We start from the raw sequence: 20,357 nt of genomic DNA, 5'->3' as shown, positions 1-20,357 counted from the left end.
CACTGTGTGTGCCCGAGGAGGTACCAGAAAACCTCAGGGAAACCAGCAGAAGCCAAAAACCCGAGGCCTGTAAGCGGAGGATGCACTGAAGGGCGAGGCTGGCGGCAGCCACTCCTCAGGCCCGGCTAGAAACCCCTCCAAGAGCAGGCGAGCACTGGAAGCAGCCCCCTTCCAGGGCAGTCGTAAGGTGAGGTCTTCATTCGGGGTGGGCATCTGCCGCCCTCCCTTCTCACTTCTTCAGGGAACAGATGAGGGTGAAACGTGATTTCCAGGTCAAAGCAAAGGGGGGGCCCCAGATGTCTCGATCTACGCTGTGAATTCGCTGGTTCTGTGTTAATGAATCCTTCTAAAGAAATGTCCTTTCCCTCTAAAGGCAGCTCCCCAAATCTTGCCTATCCTTTGCTGTAGAAAAAAGTCCCCATGGCCCTAAGAATGTACGATGAGGAAAAGATTTCTGAACTTTTAAAAGTCGGATGGGTGTTTTGAGTTTTTATATATATATGTATAAATTTATATATATATTATATAAATATTGTATATGATGTATATTATATAAGTATTATACATGGTACATATAAATGATATATGATATACATGATATACAAGTTTATATATAAGATATACAGATGGCCAACAGGTGCATGAAAAAATGCTCAGCATCACTAATTATTAGAGAAATGCAAGTCAAAACTACATTGAGGTATCACCTCATACCTATGGGAATGGCCATCATTAACAAGTCAACAAATAAATGCTGGAGAGGAGGCTTGGAGAAAAGGGAACCCTCTTACACTGGTAGGGGGAATATAAATTGGTGCAGGAGTTCCCATCGTGGCGCAGTGGTTAATGAATCCGACTAGGAACCATGGGGTGTCGGGTTCGATCCCTGGCCTTGCTCAGTGGATTAAGGATCCAGCATTGCCGTGAGCAGCGGTGTGGGTCGCAGACGCAGCTCGGATCCCACGTTGCTGTGGCTCTGGTGTAGGCCGGTGGCAACAGCTCCGATTGGACCCCTAGCCTGGGAACCTCCATATGCCGTGGGAGCGGCCCAAGAAATGGCCAAAAAAAGACCAAAAAAAAAAAAAAAATGGTGCAGCCACTATGGAAAACAGTACAGAGGTTCCTCAGAAAACTATACACAGAAATGCCATATGACCCAGCAATCCCACTCTTGGGCATATATCCAGACAAAACTTTCCTTGAAAAAGATGCATGCACCCTTATGTTCACTGCAGCACTATTCCCAAAAGCCAAGATATGGAAACAACCTAAATGTCCATCCACAGAGGAGTGGATTAAGATGTGGTATATATGTATTCACAATAGCCAGGACATGGAAACAATCCAAATGTCCATCGACAGAGGATTGGATTCGGAAGATGTGGTATATATACACGATGGAATACTACTCAGCCATAAAAAAGGATGACATCATGCCATTTGCAGCAACATGGATGGAACTAGAGAATCTCATACTGAGTGAAATGAGCCAGAAAGACAAAGACAAATACCATATGACATCACTTATAACTGGAATCTAATATCCAGCACAAATGAACATCTCCTCAGAAAAGAAAATCAATCATGGACTTGGAGAAGAGACTTGTGGTTGCCTGATGGGAGGGGGAGGGAGTGGGAGGGATCGGGAGCTTGGGCTTATCAGTCACAACGTAGAATAGATTTACAAGGAGATCCCGCTGAATAGCATTGAGAACTATGTCTAGATACTCATGTTGCAACAGAAGAAATGGTGGGGGTAAAACTGTAATTGTAATGTATACATGTAAGGATAACCTGACCCCCTTGCTGTACAGTGGGAAAATAAAATTTAAAAAAAAAAAAAAAAAAAGAAAAAAAAAAAAAAGATGTGGTATATATGGAACATTAGCCATCAAAAAGAACAAAATAATGCCATTTGCAGCAACATGGATGAGACTAGAGACTCTCATACTAAGTGAAGTAAGTCAGAAAAAGACAAATACCTTATATCACTTATATCTAGAATCTAATATACAGCACAAATGAAACTTTCTACAGGAAAGAAATGCATGGACTTGGAGAACAGACTTGTGGTTGTCGGGGAGGGGGGGCAGGGAGTGGGATGGACTGGGAGTCTTGGGTTTATAGCTGCAAACGATTCCACCTGGCGTCGATCAGCAATGAGATCCTGCTGTAGAGCACAGGGAACTCTATCTAGTCACTTGTGATGGACCATGATGGAGGGTAATGTGAGAAAAAGAATGAATGCATATGTGTGACTGGGTCACCTTGTTGTACAGTAGAAAAGTGACAGAACACTCACTGTAAACCAACTATAATGGAAAAAATAAAAATCATTTTTAAAAAGAAAATTTACCAATTCCTGTCGTGGCTCAGTGGGGAACGAATCTGACTAGGAACCATGAGGTTGTGGGTTCGATCCCTGGCCTCACTCAGTGCGTTAAGGATCTGGCGTTGCCGTGAGCTGTGGTGTCGGTCGCAAACGCCGCTTGGATCCCACGTTGCTGTGGCTCTGGTGTAGGCTGGTGGCTACAGCTCCGATTGGACCCCTAGCCTGGGAACCTCCATATGCCGTGGGAGCGGCCCAAGAAATGGCCAAAAAAAGACCAAAAAAAAAAAAAAAAATGGTGCAGCCACTATGGAAAACAGTACAGAGGTTCCTCAGAAAACTATACACAGAAATGCCATATGACCCCTAGCCTGGGAACCTCCATATGCCTCGGGAGCAGCCCTCAAAAGGCAAAAAGACAGAAAGACAGACAGACAGAAAGACAGAAAGAAAGAAAGAAAGAAAATTTAAAAATATAATAAAATAAAGTCTGATGGTGTCTTCAGTCCTTTGACTTGACTAAGTCATCACTGAAATCTAAGTACGTCATTTAAAACTACCACCAGATTCAAAGCTTCTAAGGCCGGGTCCTTGACCTGGGCAGCACCAAAGCTGAGTAACTCCATGAGGGCACAGGAGCTCAGCCCTGCATGACAGGATGCTCGGCAGCAGCCCTGCCCTCCATCCTCTAGGTGCCAATGACACCCCTTCCGCAGGTGTAATAGCCAGAAAGGCCTGCCGACATTGTCCAGGGTCCCCGGGAGCAAAACCGCCCCAGTGGAGGACCCCCGAGCTAAGGTATAGTCCAACTGAGATGGAAATTCCACCCCAGCCACACACTCCGTGCTGTGAACAAAGCCGGAGGGGATTTAAAGATGACAGACAGTGGGCGTGAAGGGCTGGCCGCCCTGCGCTTGCGTCCCGGTCCTCCAGGGACGAAGCCCATCACGTAAAGGCAGCCCCCTTCCCAGACCCCACACCTGTCCAGTGCAGCCTTTTGAGCATGTTCCCCACTGCTCACAGGACCCTGAATACTCCCTACTCAGCGAGCTCCTCCAGAGTCACAGTTTGCTGCCCGAAAGGGCAGTTTCTCCATTGTGCAGAGCTAAGTACTTCCCACGTGGCTCCACCGCGACACCTGCACCCAATCCATCACGACCCTGATTTCACAGAGAAGGACCCTGAAGCACAACGCTCAACAGCCTCGCCTTCCTCCCCATCTCCCCACCTGTCCCGCTCCCGGAGAGGACGGCGGGGAAGGCTCCCCAAATCACCCCTCCCCATCTCGCAAGCTCAAGCACAGAGACAAGTTCTGAGCGGAGGGAAATCTCGAGAGACAGAAAGGAGAGGAGCAGCTGCCTGCGGCTGGGAGGGAGGAGCAGTGGGAGACACGGGTCTTCCTGGGGCATGAAAGTGGTCAACCGGGATGATGGTGATGACTGCACCGCGTGGGAAAGTTACGAAAAATCACTAAACTGGGAGTTCCTGTCGTGGCGCAGCGGAAACAAATCCCACTAGGAACCGTGAGGTTTCGGGTTCGATCCCTGGCCTCGCTCGGTGGGTTAAGGATCCAGTGTTGCCGTGAGCTGTGGTGTAGGTCACAAACGCGGCTCGGATCCCGTGTTGCTGTGGCTGTGGCATAGGCGGGTGGCTACAGCTTTGATTCGACCCCTAGCCTGGGAACCTCCAGATGCCGCAGGTGCGGCCCTAAAAAGACAAAAAATAAAAAAAATTTTTTTAATTAAAAAAAAAAATCACTGAACTGTACACTTAGAATGGCTGCTTTTACGGTATGTAATTTATACCTCAATAACGTTCCCAAAAATCAACTGGATCTTTCTTTTTTTTTTTTCTTTTGTCTTTTTAGGGCAGCACTCGCAGCATATGGAGATTCCCAGGCTAGGGATCCAATTGGAGCTGCAGCTGCCGGCCTACGCCACAGCCAAAGCCACTCCGGATCTGAAGCGCATCTGCGACCTACACCGCAGCTCACAGTAACGCTGGATCCTTAACCCACTGAGCGAGGTCAGGGGTCGAACCTGAGTCCTCATGGATACTAGTTGAGTTTGTTACTACTGAGCCACAAGAGGAACTCCTCAGCTGGCTCTTAAGTGGGATGTAGAGTTCTGTGTTAAACTAATCACCACACTCGGCCAACCACAGCAATCCCAAGGCAAAAACCCACACCTATGGCAAACCAGAACGAAACAAAGCATCACGGAGCTTTGAGAAGGAGTGACGACAGCCCAACCCGAATCCACAATGTGTCCAACTCAGTCCTTGAGCTGCAGAACCACCAGACTGCCCGGCAGTGTGGACAGAGAGAAATCCCACTCTGATGAACATCTGGGCCACCAGAAACTCATACAGGAAAATACATTTGTTGTCCAAATATAGAACATTCAATGGAAAAGCAAACACGACAGGAAATTCAAGAAGGTTGAACATTTACTTTTAGATAGCAAACTATGAATCAAGCCCCAACTTCCCTTAAAGCCAACACCACACGGAAACATGGGACCTCCACTTAACTCCCCTATGGTGTCAGGAAATGAGAAAATTCAAATGCACAACAGTGGAGACCCTATTGTGGCTCAGCCGAAACAAACCCAGCCAGTATCCATGAGGACACAGGTTTGATCCCTGGCCTCCCTCAGGGGGTTAAGGATCCGGCATTGCCGTGAGCTATGGTGTAGGTCACAGATGTGGCTCAGATGTGGCGTTACTGTGGCTGTGGTGTAGGCGGGCAGCTATAGCTCCGATGGGACCCCTGGCCTGGGAACTTCCATATGCTGCAGGTGCAGCCCTAGAAAAAGTGCAAAAAAAAAAAAGGTGAAAATATACAGCCTCTGATTTCAACTAACTTCTGAAAAACACACAAGGATGATTAAAAAAATTACAGATGGAACGGGAAACTATCTACTGGGTGGATATGAGCTGTACTGACTAAGAGAAAAAGGAAATATTTCCATGAGCTAATCTTATTCTATATTTAGTCTGAGTATACCAATGTCGCTAACCAGGGTTATATAACCTAGCTCACTTCAAATCTCCAATTATAAAGCTTCACATACAATTATTTGAACTACCATTGATTTTTATTTCCGTAGAAACAATGAAGAAAGCTAATTTTAATAACCAGAGCTTCCCAAGGAGACGTCACTGCCCTCCTTGATAGAAATGACCCAAGCGGTAACTCACGACCCGACCAGCTCCATTTGTTTCTGCGTTTTCCCTCCAAGGTTAGCATGCAGGGAGACAGACTGGCCCAGCGGGCTCTGACCACTTGGCCCTCCTGTTCCCCTACACGCCCCTGCTCCGTGCTGCCGCGCCCCCAATCCCCAGAAAGTACACGGACCTCTGCACTCCGTGAGTCCCTGAGGTGTGCTTTTAGGAAATAAAATCGACGTTTGCGTCCACCTCTGTGAATAGTCTCGGAGCAGGGCTATTCTCCCACACCTCTCAATGTTACTTAGGGTGATTTGGCTGTCAAATAACCAAATGAATACTTATTAGCAAAGTGTCAACAACAAAGAAGAAGATTCCCGTCCAGGGCGAAGGCGCCTCACCAGTGTCCAGGAGACCTACTTGCAATAAGAGGTCAGGACCTGGACAAGGCTCAAGGGATCTGGCTCAAAGCAAAAATACTTGGGGAATTTCTCCCTCCTCTGGTGGCTCAGCCGAGCAGATGAAGTACATTCCCAGACTCTCGTTAGCCCCACCCTTGTTACAGGAGCTTAAATGCACTGCCCTCTGGGGAGCAGAGACAAAGGTGCATCTGGAGATGTTAAAAAGTCCACTTTCGGAGTTCCCGTGGTAGCTCAGCGGCAATGAACTCAACTGGTATCCATGAGGACACAGGTTCGATCCCCAGCCTCGCTCAGTGGGTTAAGGATCTGGCGTTGCTGTGGCTGTGGTTAGGCCAGCAGCTGCAGCTTGATTCGACCCCGTGCCTGGGAACCTCCATATGCTGCGGTGCAGCCCTAAAAAAGACCAAAAAAGAGTCTACTTCCTGCTTCTCCTCTCTTCAGGAGGTGCCTTCTGAACATGACCGTAAAGAGAAACAATCTTTTTTTTTTTTAGGGGGAAAATAAATACATGCGTTTTCCAAAGGACACGTGAAGGTCAACGTGGATCCTGATGAGCGTTAATGCGGAGTGGCCCCAGAACCCGGATGGCCTGGACAGGTGACCAAGCAGTTCAGCTGCAGGCTTCCGAGGGCACTGGCCTCGCTGCCCTGCACACCCAAAGCTACCCTGCGAACTCGGTGTCCGCACAGGGAAAACCAACGTGAACACCAAAAATCATACACAAAGACCAAAGCGAACACACCAATCGCTTGCTGGTGTGGAAACCGTGGAAGTGCCTGCGGCTGCCGTTCAGTGTCATGAAAACCAAACCTTCAGCCATTCTCAGCAAAGGAGCTCAGCCGAGGACCTGAAGTTTGGAGGTGAGCCTCTTTCTCACCTCCACAGCCCACAATGTGGTCTGGGCTGTGAATAAATTGTTGTATTTATTTACTCCCTGTAACACCCGTGATACATCAACGAAAACGACAGTTTTCTCCTTTAAAAGGGCCTCTAATGTGAAATGCAAAAAAAAAAAAAAAAAAAAAGATTTAATAATTACCATGATGGATGAAATACGTCTCTGGAAAGAAACAACAGCAAATAAAGAGCCGGGCTGAAGGCACAACCCAGCTCCAGCGCTTTCTCTTATCTTCAAAAGTCTGAATAACTTCTTCAACAAAAAGCCTGGTTCTTGAGAGCCCCGAGGGCATCCATCAATGAAAGCACTTGATTTATAAACAGAATTAAGTGATTATGAAAACACCCCGGCTTCGTGAAATGCTTCAAAAGCACAGCATTGCTCCAAAGTTTCCTTGTGCACCTGCAGCTGAGATATGTGTCATCTGGTTCTGAAACACAAATATTGTTTCAGCTCTCAAAGCACACAAAATCCAGGAGGTGCCAAATGTGCCCAGCACCCTGTCATTGCATGTTCTTTCTTCCTCATATCACATCACTGACAGCTGTGCCTCTGGAGGGACGGCCCATCTTTAAGCTGGCAGACCTCAGTCACTGAACACATGCACACACCATGGCACCTGAAGCCAGAGGGCAAGGGCGCAGGAGTGCCCCCCTGAGACTTCCATATCACCCCTTCTCATCACCTCTAGGGGCCTTGTCAGTGATCTCTAGAGATTTTTCACTGCACATCAGTCCAGTAAAAATGTTTTAAGCATTAACCCCAATTCATGCAACGTATTCACTGCAGCTCTAAATGCTCAACCAACATTATATGCATCTTTCACAGACCAGACCCAGACACTGTGTAACCATTAAATCAAAAAACCAAATACATGGCCCACTTCGGTTTCTTCCTGCACAGCAGTACCTCGCACCGCGCACCTACCAGAGCCCCCTGGGAGCCCACTTTGGGAATTAAAACCTGAGACAGGGCATTTCTGCCCCCCTCTGCCCCAGCTAAATGCGGAGTCTATGCGGTTCAAGGAAATGTCCTCTGAGGCAAGAGTCAGTCCCACAGGCCTCTCCTGCTCTCAGCTGCTCTGCAAGCATTGAGGTCACGAATTCTTATGTTCACCAACTTCTGAGCAGGGAGTCCCTCCATCGCTGTTTCTCTTGGCAAGGCTTCCTGAAGAATGACGCTCCACGCATCCCTGGAAATGGCCAGAACGGGCACGAAACCACCGTGCATCTTAGACATACAAACCCAACGGGAGATTTTTTTTTTTCATGGTCAAATTAGGAATAAAACCAAAGCGTGTCTCACAAGACCGACCTGTGACCGTGAGGTCTGGCAACCATTGTTTTTAAGGTGGTAACGGTGAAAGCTTGAGTCTTTACCAACACAGAGCTGGCATTCAAGTTTCAAGGGATTAAAATGCCTGGTGAGATTCCGGTGGAGAAAGAACCTAAGGCAAGGCCCCAAGTCTAATCTGTCCTGGAAATGAATCAAACGGGAGAGACATCAATTCTTGGCTCGGCTGCTTTTATGCAACACAACCTGAAACTCAGCAACCACCTGGAACTTTGGAGATGTTGAGAATCGCAGGTGCAGGTGTTGGTGCACTGGTGCTACACATGTCTGCATCACGTGAACTTGCCAAGGGCCCTCCACTCTCTCATTCCTCATCTCCAAACAGATGCCAAGATACAAGGGTACCTGGAAAGGCAGCGCTAACCCGGCTCAGACTAAGGGGCACCCACAATGCACTAGGAACAAAAAGCAGTGCTCTGGGAGTTCCCGTCATGGCTCAGTGGAAATGAACCCAACTAGTATCCATGAGGACTGAGATTCAATCCCTGGCCTCGCTCATGGGTTATGGATCTGGTGCCACCACAGGCTGTGGTGTAGGTCTCAGATGCGGCTCGGATCTGGCGTTGCTGTGGCTGTGGGACAGGCTGGCAGCCAAAGCTCTGATGTGAACCCTAGCCTGGGAATTTCCATATGCTGCAGGTGTGGCCCGAAAAAAAAAAATGAAAAAAAAAAAGAAAAAGCAGTGTTCGGTTACACAGAATTTTCTCCAGTTCTTAATGATGATTTATAAGGTCTTACCATTTTAAAGTATGTGTTTTTGCTGATAAATAAAATGGCACCATTACAGGAAGCTTCCTTTATCCAAATTTCCATCGGGAAGTCCAAACAAGCAGAAATGCTGGCAGAACTGGATTCCAAAGCCCGATGACAAGGGGCAGGTCTGTAAGGAAGCACTGCGCGTGCGGCTCTCCGGAAGGGGACAGGGTCCCTCCGGCCTTGCGCTAACGGGGACGCGGCTGGGCATCCCAATCTCCGCAGACCCGGGGAAAGTCTTCAATGCCTCGGAGAAGGAAGCTGAGCAGGTGGGAGGGGTGGTGACCTCACCTCCCTCTGCCTCTCTATCCTCCCCAGGCCTTGGTGGCAAGTGTCCCCAAAAGGAAAGTGGTCAGGGCTGGCTCTGCGGGGTCACGCTCTGGGTTCCAGGCTCAAGAGAAGGAGGCAAAGGGAATGCGTCTGTTTGCTTTTAAGCACTTGCAGTGACATCTCCCACCATAGGAAAAAATGACAGGAATTCAAGGCAGAGACACCCTCTGCAAGAATAAACACTGCGAATTTTGCCGTGGGCATCGTCTCTGCTTATTTTACGGGGTCTCATGAGACTGGGAAACTACACCACTCGGAAGAATTATTCAGAGGCACCCCCACAGCCCAAAGCATCTGCTGAAGTGCTGATTTTTTAGGTAAAACAGACAACGAACGTAGCAATGTTAACTTGAATCTTGCTTATTTCGACCACGGGTAAAACAACAAAGCATGGAGTATAATTTAAACAAACTCGTAGTTAATATAAAACCCACCCTCATTCTTAACCTACAAAAGTCTTAAAAAGAAAAATAAGAAAAGAAAAGCCTCCACAACATTTCAGCAGCGTCCCTTTTCCAAACTGCAATGCTCACACCTGAAGAGAGGCCTCCAGACCAGCTCATCAGGCGGTTCCCGCTACCTGGGAGGGCACAGGTGTGACCACTTGACACAAGCAGGTGGACCCCCCCGAGGCAGGACGCAAGAGGCCAAAGGGCCCGGTGAAGGAGTCTCTGGAGAACACACCATTTCTTATCCGACCCCAAAGAGTGACATTACGACCCAAGGTAAAATGCAGGTGAACAACCACTTGGCGACACAGGTATCAGAACGTATTTCTACAACAAATGAAGGCAGACACGACTGGATGTTTCCAGCCTGCTTTATGGTCTCATTATAACGCTGCTGGGAAAACCACGCCTCCGTGTGTGTCCTGTTTTTGAAGCTAAAGCCATGACTCTGTCACCTACGGGTGTGTTTTACATGTTGACTGTGTGTCCAGTCCTGTAGGGAAAGGTTTGAGCAACAGTCTCTCAAAGGGCATCCAAAAATGTCCTGTAACAGGCACAGACAATGAATCCATTTTAGGCCGCCCCAAAAAGACCCCTAATCACTTTTTCACGAGGACTTCTGACAAGTATTAAGAAGCTGTGAGCTTGGCTTTTCCTGCTTTTGATAATACCCACAGTGCAAAGTCAGACCAAGGAAGGCACGCTGGCCCAAATGTGCTGAAGTATGAAATGCACGTGTCCAGGAACGCGCTGGAAGGGGGGGCGTTCACTACTGGGCATTGCATCCCAAGGTCAAATGGGATCATCAACACCAGGCAAGCAGGGGTGGCAGGGAGGTGTCCCGGGTAGCCGCCGGGGGGAGGGGGGAGGGGAGGGCTAGCACCTCAGAGGCAATGGATTTCAGCTGTCCTGTGTCCTGATTATGGTGATGGTTACAGAAGTTTAAGCAGGCTGAAAGTCACAGCTTATCATAATTCCTAAACTATACAGAAAGACTATATGTGTATGTATAACATATACAATGTGTATAAATACACAGCATGAGTGTGTGTGTGTGTTTGTGTGTGTGTGTATGCCAGCCCTGAAACTTAAGGGGAAAAAGAGAAAAACAAGCAAGCAATTGCTTACTATTTACCCTACCTAATGAAGATGTTATTATTATGATTATTGGATATTTCCACACCCAATTCCCAACTTCAGACTAGAGCAAAACATAAGCATGTTGGCCTCCAAGCAAGATAATAATCCTCTCTTAATGCGAAGCTGAGAAATTTTATTTTCTCTCTCTCAGTGAGAAAACTAACCCTAGAAAAGGCGAATGCTTCGCTTAAAGACACACAGAGCGCATGGTGAGCCGGCTGCGACGACTTCCCGTGAGCACCGGGAGCCCACGAGGCCCCGCACCAGGCTGGGCTGGCGTTCCTCTGGGGGTCCCAGGACACAGGGCCGCGGGCTCCACAGCAGGACCTGACTCAGGGTGCCAGGGGCGCCCATTCTTGTTAGAGGGTCCCAGCTGTTCACGCATCGACTGGTCGCGGGCGGGGAAGCTGAGACTGAAACAGCACCCAGACTCCTTACCCGCGGCAAACACCTCCCACGCGGACTCCCCCCCACCCTCCCGATCGCCCCGCGAGGCGGTGGGATCACTCCAAATCCAGGTTAACCGATATTTCTCTGGGCCCAGGGAGGGTCTGAAAACAGGAGACAGGTGCTGGGGTTTCCCCTGATAAATACCCAAGTCCCAAGAAGCTGAGCCAAAGTGAGACCCGGGAAACCTGCAATGACTTCAGCAAAACCAACAGGAAGCAGCCCGCGCAGGTGTGCGAGCACTGGGCTCTAAAACACAGAGCCCGAGCCCAGACGAACCCCCCCCCGCCCCGCCCCCCCCCCCGCGCTCCCCCCCTCCGCTCCCCCAGCCCCGCCCGGCCGTGGGCCCAGGTTCCACTGTTCCTCAAAGTCTGGCCACTTCCCACCTCCTCCTTTCCTTCCTCCTCTGAGTCGCTCTGTTGTCATTTACTTCCAAATGCACCCCAACATGGGCGTCAGGGGCGGTGATAAGTACAGAACTGGATTCAGATCCTTTCGTACCACCCACCTGCCCACAGAACTTGCTCCAAACAGGGCTGTATAGGTGACAGTGTAATTCAGGGCTGGTGTCCCCATCCTGGCACCACTGGCACGTGGGGCCTGTCCCGTGCACTTTGGAATGTTAAGTGCTGTCTGTGGGGCCCAGCAGATGCCAGGGACATCACCAGTTGCCCATTCCCCACCCCGCCCCTCCTCTCCCCTCCCCCCAAACTTGTACCACGGGACTTCTCCAGACCTTGCCAAAGGCCCCTTGACGGTGGGGGCCAAAACTGCCCTGATGACCAGGAGGTGGCTACAAGGCCCCAGAGTTCAAGGCTGACCATACTGTTTGGATACACAGCCGTGTCCTCCGCCTTCATCTCTAGGCTTTCGTTTCTCCTGAGGCTGCGGGTCCTGCCCTTCCCTTCCCGGTGGCCCCGAACCCACCACAGCCATGGAAACGGTGCCCAACTTCCTCCCTAAGACAAAAGGAATCAACTCCTCTGTTTTCAAAGGTTTCGTGTTTCGGTTTGGCTTGGTTTTTCGGCCTGGCCAGCGCCCTGCGGAAATTCCCAGGCCAGGGATCAAACCCACGCCACTGCTGTAACCAGAGCCACAGCGGTGCCAAGGCTCCATCCTTAACCTGCTGGGCCACAAGGGAACGGCCGCTTCCAGGCTGCGATGTGCTCCAATTTCAGTTTTCAATGGCTTCCGGGTCGCATCTGCCGTCTTCACCGAGGCGGCAGATTCTCAAAACATACGTGAGAGCGGCGACGATCACAGTCGACCCACCGCAGCCGGGCGCGCGCCCGCCTTGGGTACCGTCCCCACTCCGCGGCCCGGGAGCACACTCCTTAATGACCGCACTTCTCCCTGGAGGTTTTCAGCTCCCATTCTCAGAGGAGGCTGTGTTTCTCTAAGGTTGACCCTGCCCCTTCCCACATTCCAGCTTTTATTTTGGTTCTGCTGGGTCCCTCTGCCAGTGCGGCCGGGGCCATCCATCTGGTCAAGCCGCACGCAAAGGATGCAGAGGCGGGAAGGGCCAAGGAGGGCAAGACCGAGGGGACCCCGCACATCCAGCCGCGGCTCCAGAGGCCAGTGGCTTCCTCCTCTCGAAAAAGAAAAATAGCTACGGAAAAAAAAAAAAAGTTTATCTTTCCAACTTAAAAAATGTTTACAAAAGGACCTGAGTCTTGCTTCCTGATTGAAACTATTTTTACAACAGCTCGAGTAGTGAAAGAGTAACAGCTTATAGGATGTCACGTCTTTTTGTTTGTTTTCAGGGAGAAAAAGGAGGGAAATGCAAGGTATGGGGACACCACTCCGGGACAGTGTCGCCTCACAGGGCAGGGCAGGGGTGTGTGTCCTCTGCCCCAGGCTGGGCCTGGCAACCTCACATGGTGGGGGGTGGGGGTGGGGGGCAGTTCCACGGAGAGGGTGAGGGGTCCTCCCCCCAACAGTAATTGAGGGGGATCCGAATTCCTGACCCTCCAGACCTCCCTCTGCAGGAACCCACTTCCTGCCTCTGGAAAAGAATCGTGGACACCCCCCAAAGACGGACACGTCACAAGGAACCAGCCTGAGAACCAGCAAGAGTGGTATCAGGCAGAAGGGGCATCTGGGAAGTCACCTCTCGCAGAGGTAAAATTCCCCCTTCCTCCTTTACAAGTAAAATTTCAAACCCGTTGCTATAAAAAAGTACAAAAGACTATGCAAAGAACACATCAATTAAGTAATAAAAATAACATCCTGACTCAGGGACCGGTGTGCAGGAAACGGCCAGCACTCAGCCACTTTTTAAAAATCCTTTGACTATTGTGAAGTCTCACTTCGTTGGAAGGATTTCTTACCAGGCTTTTCGTACAGAAGATTTTGGCCCCAGGAGGTTAAGCCTTACATTTTGGCCACGAACTTGGGCAGGGGGAGTGAGGTACCCACAGTGAGTAAGGGTCTCAAGGTTATCAGCTACGGCCTCTCAATCTCCCACACGGGGTCTCCTGAGCCTGACACCTTGGGGTCCTCGCATCCCATGGGATGATCACGACACAGGCAGGACACTCAGAGAATGGCTGTGCTACCTTTGAGATCCGGAAACAGACACGGAGGCGATAAATATCCCATCCGAGGGTCAATACGCAGTGAGACCTCAGCTTAGGGTTCTGGTTTTCTAACTGACAAGGGATCCAGGAGTTCCCCCTGTGGCACAGGGAGTTAAGAATCCAGCTGCAGTAGCTCAGGTCGCTGAGGAGGCACAGCTTTGACCCCTGACCGGGCACAGTGGGTTAAAGGATCTGGCATTGCTGCACCTGCAGCATAGGATGAAGCTGTGGCTGGATTCAATCCCTGGCCCAGGAACAGCCACATGCTACGGGTATGGCCACGTTAAAAAAAGATCCTCAAGATTAAAAACAGGAGTTCCCGTCATGGCGCAGTGGTTAATGAATCCGACTAGGAACCATGAGGTTGCGGGTTCGGTCCCTGCCCTTGCTCAGTGGGTTAACGATCCGGTGTTGCCGTGAACTGTGGTGTAGGTTGCAGACGCGGCTCAGATCCCGCGTTGCTGTGGCTCTGGCGTAGGCCGGTGGCTACAGCTCCGATTTGACCCCTAGCCTGGGAACCTCCATATGCCGTGTGAGCGGCCCAAGAAATAGCAACAACAACAACAACAAAAAGACAAAAAGACCAAAAAAAAAAAAAAAAAAAAAAAAAAAAAAGATTAAAAACACCTTGATCTAAAACCACAGCTGTAGATCTCACTGAAATTCACTCAAATCACTTTCCTAGGTTAATTGCTGGCTGAAATGGGTCTTTGCTTCTTTTTATTTATCTTTTTTTTAAATCTGGCTCTGCCCACAAGCAGTTCCCAGGCCAGGGATCAAACCTGTGCCACATCGGTGACAACGCAAGATCCTTAACCTGCTCAGCCACAAAGGAGCTCCATTTGTTTCTTTTTTTTAAAGGTCTACCTGTTAAGTTATTTAAAACTCTTATAGCCTCTCCCCTCCCCAACAAAAAGTAGATTGACTCTACCCTTTTCTTTATCAACACCTACTTGCAGTAACTATGGAATATCACCTTCCAATAGAGCTTTCTGCAAGTTCTGCACTGTCCAGTATGGTGTCCACTAGCTACATGCATCTAGTGACACGAGCCCTGCAAAGGAATGCTTGACTGCAATAAGGACAGAATTGCCACTGAATTTTAATTAACTTGAATCTAAATATGCGCATGTGGCTAGTGGTTACCAAACTAGACAACTGAGCAATAGATGAAAACAGTCCTTCCACTGTGGTTGACATTTCATGATTTCTGTTGACACACGTCTAGATGTACCTATAGATTTCAATGTAGAATCTTGTGTGTGGGAGAGAGAAAGTAAGTGAGTGTGTGTGTGTGTGTGTGTGTGTGTGTACTTTAACTTGTCCCCAAATGGGGAAACTCATACTACAAAGGCAGGAAGGCAAAAAATAAAACCCCACCAAGCTTAAGCCCTGGGCTTTTGGAATCAGACAATCCTCTCTCCACCATATATGAGCAAGTCAGTGTCCTCTGCCACAGTGGAAATAATAATTGCTGCACGGAGGGCGTTAAGTGCCTGTAAAATCCTCGGTGCATGACATCCAAGTAGTTTGGACAATTACTCCATTTGCACAATAGCAGCAACTAAAATTCACAGGTGGCTTTGTAGTTTGCAAAAAAATTACACAGACGTTCCCTCCCTCTGTCCGCGGACTACCCAATGAGAACCACGATTTCAGTTCCCTTTTATTTTCACACATATAGACAATGACACTCAGGAAAGTTTCAAGACATCAAGGTCAAGGGTAGAGCAAAACAGGGAGCGCCCTTTCACTCTGCAGGCCAATTGGGAACAAAGGCTGCTTTTCTAGCAAAGCATTAAGTGTCCCAATGGAGTTGGACTCAGGGGCTCTATTCCTCTACCTGCAAGCGACCAAAGAACCCCTAAGAGCCCACCCAGGCAGCGTCAGGACGCCATCACATAGGATGAGAAACTGAGGCTCCGATTGTTAGGTGAGAGTCGAGATCACGCCATTAAAACACCCAAACTTTCTGGAGGAGTGACCTTTGGGAGATTTATGGGTCAAGGTGTGACATTTAAATGAGGGTGTTGACAATTTCTGGACTGGCTAAGCCCCAGAAGAAAGCACAAGAGCCAACCTGGGAAGATTCAGTGAAACACGCTCTGCTACGCACACCACCAAATAAAATACCTCTGCTACGCACACCACCAAATAAAATACCTAACTCCTCCGTTTCTGTCCAGATTCACTTAAGATCTGGAATACCCTTAAGGGGCCATTTTACTAAGTGGTCAAGTGATGAATTTCAACTTTCATCCCTGGATTAGTTATCCAGCTGGGGCAGTTTTCCACGAAAGTCTGTAGTACATATAAAATATTAAGATCTCTTAAGATCAAAGCGGTATCTCCATGTCTCAACCTTTCCATAATCAACCCCCCCCCGCCCCCATCGCGTCTTTTCTCGGAATGACTAGTGGCAAACTTTTCAAAAAATTGTCAAGGGCCATTTGCTACCCCGAGGCCACCGTTCGGGACCTCAGCGGGGCGCTCCCCTCCCCCCTTTAGGTTGGACTCTGGCCCCGCCCCTTCCAGGTTAAACCAGGGACTCGGGCGGCGCGTCTGGAGAGAAAAACATCCACAAGTCAGGTCAAGCCACAGACGACAATGCAAAGCAGAAAGAGTGGCAGATGTACTAGGGAATGGGGTTTTGTCTCTTTGGGGACGCCGCGCTACAGCATAACCGGTAGGAAAAACACCACCACCACCGCCTCCGACTCGAACTTTGTGGAATTTCCAATGCAGTTGGCTCAGAGAATGCGAGGCGGTGCTTAGAACCAGCCCCGGCCCGGGCCTGACCGCGCACGGGCGACGCACGTGAAGTCCAGGCCCTATCCCAGAGCCCGCGGGCCTCTAGCGACCCCCCAACTGTCACACCCCCGGCCTCCGAAGGCGTGCCCCATTCCGTTCCAAGCACCAGGCCCAGGGAGCAAGGTACCCCTGGGGAGCAGGGCGCGGGACGCGGATCTGGGGGCACTCCTCCCCCGAGCCAGGAAGCAACAGGTCTGCAGCCTCCCCAGGCCGCGCTGTGCAGCCCCCGCCTGACCAGCGGCGTCCCCCACCCACCGAAGTCTGCTCCAGCCTGCTCCCCCCGCTCGGGCCCGGCGGCTCCCGACTTCCTTGACAGTTTCTGCGCCTCGGAAACTGAGCAACCACGGGCCCGCGCCTCCTCGCCCGCCACTCACTGCGCTGCGCGCCGCCGCGCTTCCCCCAGGTCCCGGGCGGGCCGGCCCGCGCCCGGGGATGAATGGGGCTCCCCTCCCCCACGGGGGATCCCGCGGCGGCGCAGGTTCGCCCAGCCAGCCCTGGGATCTGCAGACAAAGGGGCTCCGGGGAACAAGTCGAGCGCTTCCCCAAACTTACCGGCCGCCTCCCCCTCCCCAAAACAAAGGAGCCCCCAGCCTCGGCCCGCCCCGATGCTCCGGCACTTTGGGGAGCGGCCACATCGGGGTATTGTTCAGCCTGCAGGGAGCGCGCCGCACCCCAGCCCGAGCCCCGGGGACAGTTGGGGACCTGCTCCTCCAGAGCCCGGGCGGCGGGCGGAGCGTGCGGGCGCCCCGGGCCGCAGGCCTGACCCGGGGGGGAGGGAGTCGCCGGCCCCCGCGCGGGAGAAGTTTGCGCCCCCCCCCGCCCGCCCGCCCGCCCGCCCGAGTCCGGCGCACTCACCTCGCTGCGAGCAGCGCAACTTGTGGCGGTGCCGCCGCTCTGAGCCTCCCTCCGGCCGGCCGTCGCCGAGCCAGGGCCGTGCCGCGGCCGAGGAGGGCCCGGCGCCCGGAGCAGCAGCGCGCCGCCCCCGGGCCGCCCCCGCCCCGCCGCCGCCGAGTCCCCGAGAGGCGCGGGCGCTGGAAAGTTTCGGGTGCCGAATGGCGGCCGAGGGCGCTGCGGCGGCGGCGGCGGGGCGGGGGCGCTGGCGGCTTCTCGCTCCCGAGCGCGGAGAGTGGGGGGGGGGGCTGGGGCGGGAGCGGCGGCGGCGGCGGCGGGAGAGGGCGGGACGGCGGGAGGGACCGGCACGGGCAGTGACCTCCGGGGGGAGCGGCCGCCAGCGCGCCGACCCCGGCCGGGAGGACTGCCAGGGGGGCCGCCTCCGCCGCCCGGGCCGGCCCCTCGCCCCGGCCCCCCGCCCGCACCCTCCCCCACGGCCGGGGGGAGGGGAGCCCGCGTCCCCCACGCCCCAGGGGGCCGCGTCCCAAGCCAGCCCCACCCCCACGAGGGGAAAAGGGCCCCCGGCCAGTGCTTCCCCCACAGCGTAGGGGGCGAGAGTCCGCGCCCCGACCCAGCCCCTCCCCCACGGGCTCTGGGGACGACCCGCGTCCCCATCCAGCCCCTCCCCCACGCTGGGGGACCCTGGGACCCTACGCTGTCCCTCACCCGTAGCTCTCCTCTCCCCGCCACGCCTGGGGTGGATGAGGGGAACCCGGGCCTCTCCCACTAGCTCGGAGCCCCATCCCTTTCCCTTGGCCTCCGTGGGGGCAGAAGGAAACGCGGGCCTACCCCGCCACCCAGCCCCAGTCCCAGTCCCAAACCCGGCCTTTCTCCACGGCCTGGAGGGGCTAGGGACCCGGGCCACGAGCCCCGCGGTTTCCAAGGGGGAGGGGAACTGGGCCACTGCCATGCTACCCTCCCCCACCTCAAAGCAGCAGCCTTTCAGCTGCCCTAACACAACCCCCCCCCCCCGCAATCTGCCCTGGGGTACATCTCCCTCAAAATCGGCGGCAGAGAGGTGACCCCAAAGGTCTCTTCCTCCTCAGAAAGTAGGGGCTCAGGTGGAGCCTCGACCTTTGCAAAATCCCTCCGGCTAAGAGCCAGAAATGCCTGGGGAGAAAGAAACTCAGACACACTGGGGTGGAGGCCAGGAGCTGGGATGTGGGGGCTCCAGGGGTTGGGGAGGGGACCCAGGCCCTCGGGTCTTCTCATCCCCGTCCCCACCCCCACCCCCACCCCAGCCGCAGGCTTCAGACCTCGGGCTTTGCAAAGTGTCTCAAGTTGGAAAGGCTTACTCGGCCCAGCCCCGGTGAACCCAAGTCCCCAGCTCTCCTTTCTCCCCCTCCAGTTTGGTGACAACTGCCCGTCACTCGCGTCCTTAATTCGCTGAAACAAATATCCGCACCCACCCCCAGCAGCTTTGGGGTCTGCTTTGAAGAAGAAGGAAGTTTGCCCCTCCCTTCGGTGTATAATGAGCTTTGCCCTAAGAGCCCAGTACACTCAGCATTTTACGCTGTAACCTCACTTGCTCCTTTCTGGGACACTGGACCATTTGTTGTACTGGTAGTGGGGGGAGGGGGCCCAAGGGAAGTTTTTAAGGGGCTGGGCCTCCAAAAAGGCGGACTAAAAATTACCTGCCAGATATTGCTGTAAACGTCAATGATGTAAAACGACTGTTGCTGCACCATTATTAGAGCACATCAATAAAAAATGCACTTACACAGTCTCCATAATTGTGAATCAGCAGAATAGATTGTGTCTTATTTTGTATCAGTTGCCATTCAAGACCCCCCGAAAGGACGTGGTGGGGCCTTTCCTTGAGCCTGCCCGTCGTTGCTCCCGGGCTTCCTGGGCTTCTGAGGACTGTTGCTGAAGTATTACATGCAATCGAAAAACCAAGGGTGCAGTAGAAAACCCGAGCGAGCTCCTGATGCAACCCTGCCCCGGTTACACGTGCTTCCCTTCCCCCAACGCCTGCTGGTGGGAGCGCTGCGTTTTTTCCGCCTGTAGGGTCACATTGTGGTTGATTGATTCTCCTTTCGCCTTGCTCAGTCATTCAGATTTGGAAAGTAAATAACAAGTTGACATCATTACAGCTCTCGGCTTTACGGGGACGCGGCCCTCGGCTACCGCACACTCTCGAGTAGCCGCGCAACCAAACCGGCCCTCTGGCTTGCCAGCCCTGCTCGTCGTTAGCTGCTTGGAAATTCCGAACTGAACCTGATGAAAAGGCCTCTTTGTAGGTTTTGATTACTTGGCAGATGCCAATCATTTAAAGTATGGGAAAGTGGTGGAAATCCTCACTGCAAACCATGACCCAATGTGACCGGTTTTTACAGCTGGTCTTCCGTAACTCATAATGCAGGGGAGCTCAGAGTCCATCTTGCCTGTTGGATCACGTCCCAATAATCCCACCGGTCTTTTTCCAAGGAAAGAGTCAAGCGCTTTTATCAGAGACCCTTAGAAGCAAGCCCTCAGGGACTTTGTAAGACTTTAGACAGGAAAAGTGACCCCCTACGTTTATCATCATAACACTGAAATTCCTCTTTCTGAATGCTAGATGGGTAGTAGGTAGGTGGTAAATTAGACTTTTATTTTATCTGTTTTGCAGATTTTTCAGCGGTGGGAGAAAGTAACAGGGGAAAACACATTAAAATAGAGCAGCAAAGGAGTTAATGCATGCTGACAAAAGCCTGCGGACTAATATGGAGACCCTGAACAGCAATGATTTCCACAGGTACCCACTGCACAGTATCTACACTCTAAAACAATTATTTTGGCTGCTGA

The 20,357-nt window shown here is 52.0% G+C and overlaps 1 protein-coding gene across 6 annotated transcripts in view; it reads right to left on the bottom strand.

Moving 5' to 3' along the window:
- Positions 1 to 19,528, bottom strand: part of LOC102166569 (transducin beta like 1 X-linked) — a 247,535-nt gene extending 228,007 nt beyond the window's left edge. For 2 of the 6 annotated variants that reach the window (XM_021080268.2, XM_085009015.1), the window contains exon 1: positions 19,291 to 19,528. The gene's annotated coding sequence lies outside the window, so the exon portion shown is untranslated. Of the gene's footprint in view, positions 1 to 16,934; positions 17,088 to 17,534; positions 17,677 to 19,290 lie in introns of those variants that run through there. The other 4 variants (XM_021080269.2, XM_085009014.1, XM_085009013.1 and 1 more) reach the window with 2 other exon arrangements.
- Between the last annotated feature and the right edge of the window lie 829 nt (positions 19,529 to 20,357).

The sequence above is a fragment of the Sus scrofa genome, chromosome Y (genome assembly GCF_054392235.1).
Source record: "Sus scrofa isolate SSC_HxYL_T2T_F1_AM1 chromosome Y, Sscrofa_HxYL_maternal_Yorkshire_Landrace_v2.0, whole genome shotgun sequence".
In the NCBI taxonomy this organism is placed as follows: Eukaryota; Metazoa; Chordata; class Mammalia; order Artiodactyla; family Suidae; genus Sus; species Sus scrofa.
Note: the sequence above shows the minus strand (reverse complement) of the source record. Positions and strands in the feature narration are given on the sequence as shown.